We start from the raw sequence: 1310 nt of genomic DNA, 5'->3' as shown, positions 1-1310 counted from the left end.
TCTCTTCTGAGGCAATGTCAGTTGATCCAGATCACTTAGTTCATTGATGAACAAGGGAGGTTCAACTTCCCAAGCATCAATGCCAAACAATTTGGCATTCAGCTTCATGATTGCACCAAGAAACTTGGCAGTTTGCTCTTCAGTAACATCCTCATTCTCTTCAGAAGAGGAATACTCATCAGAGCTCATGAAGGGCATAAGGAGGTTCAATGGGATCTCTATGGTCTCTAGATGAGCCACAGAGTCCTTTGGTTCCTCAGAGGGAAGCTCCTTATTGATCACTGGACGTCCCTGGAGGTCTTCCTCCTTGGGATTCACGTCCTCTCCTCTCCTCACAGGTTCGGCCATGGCTCTTATGTCAATGGCCTTGCACTCTCCTTTTGGATTCTCTTCTGTATTGCTCGGGAGAGTACTAGGAGGGATTTCAGTGATCCTTTTACTCAGCTGGCCCACTTGTGCTTCCAGATTTCTAATGGAAGACCTTGTTTCATTCATGAAACTTACAGTGGCCTTAGATAGATCAGAGACTCGATTTGCTAAATTAGAAGCGTTTTGTTCAGAGTTCTCTGTCTGTTGCTGAGTTGATGATGGAAAAGGTTTGCTATTGCTAAACCTGTTTCTTCCACCATTATTAAAGCCTTGTTGAGGCTTTTGATCTTTCCATGAGAAATTTGGATGATTTCTCCATGTTGAGTTATAGGTGTTTCCATAAGGTTCACTTAAGTAATTTACCTCTGCTATTGCAGGGTTCTCAGGATCATAAACTTCTTCTTCAGAAGAAGCCTCTTGAGTACTGTTGGATGCAGCTTGCATTCCATGCAGACTCTGTGATATCATATTGACTTGCTGAGTCAATTTTTTGTTCTGAGCCAATATGGCATTCAGAGTATCAATCTCAAGAACTCCCTTCTTCATAGGCGTCCCATTATTCACAGGATTCCTTTCAGAAGTGTACATGAACTGGTTATTAGCAACCATGTCAATGAGTTCTTGAGCTTCTGCAGGCGTTTTCTTTAGGTGAATGGATCCACCTGCAGAAGTGTCCAGTGACATCTTTGATAGCTCAGATAAACCATCATAGAATATATCCAGGATGGTCCATTCTGAAAGCATGTCAGAGGGACACTTTTTGGTCAACTGTTTGTATCTTTCCCAAGCTTCGTAGAGAGATTCACCTTCTTTTTGTCTGAAGGTTTGAACATCAGCTCTAAGCTTGCTCAGCTTTTGAGGAGGAAAGAACTTGGCTAAGAAAGCCGTGACCAGCTTATCCCAAGAGTTCAGGCTATCCTTAGGTTGAGAGTCCAACCATA

Source organism: Arachis ipaensis, chromosome B01 (genome assembly GCF_000816755.2).
Source record: "Arachis ipaensis cultivar K30076 chromosome B01, Araip1.1, whole genome shotgun sequence".
Taxonomy (NCBI): domain Eukaryota; kingdom Viridiplantae; phylum Streptophyta; class Magnoliopsida; order Fabales; family Fabaceae; genus Arachis; species Arachis ipaensis.
The sequence above is the reverse complement of the archived record's forward strand: the minus strand, read 5'-3'. Positions refer to the sequence as shown.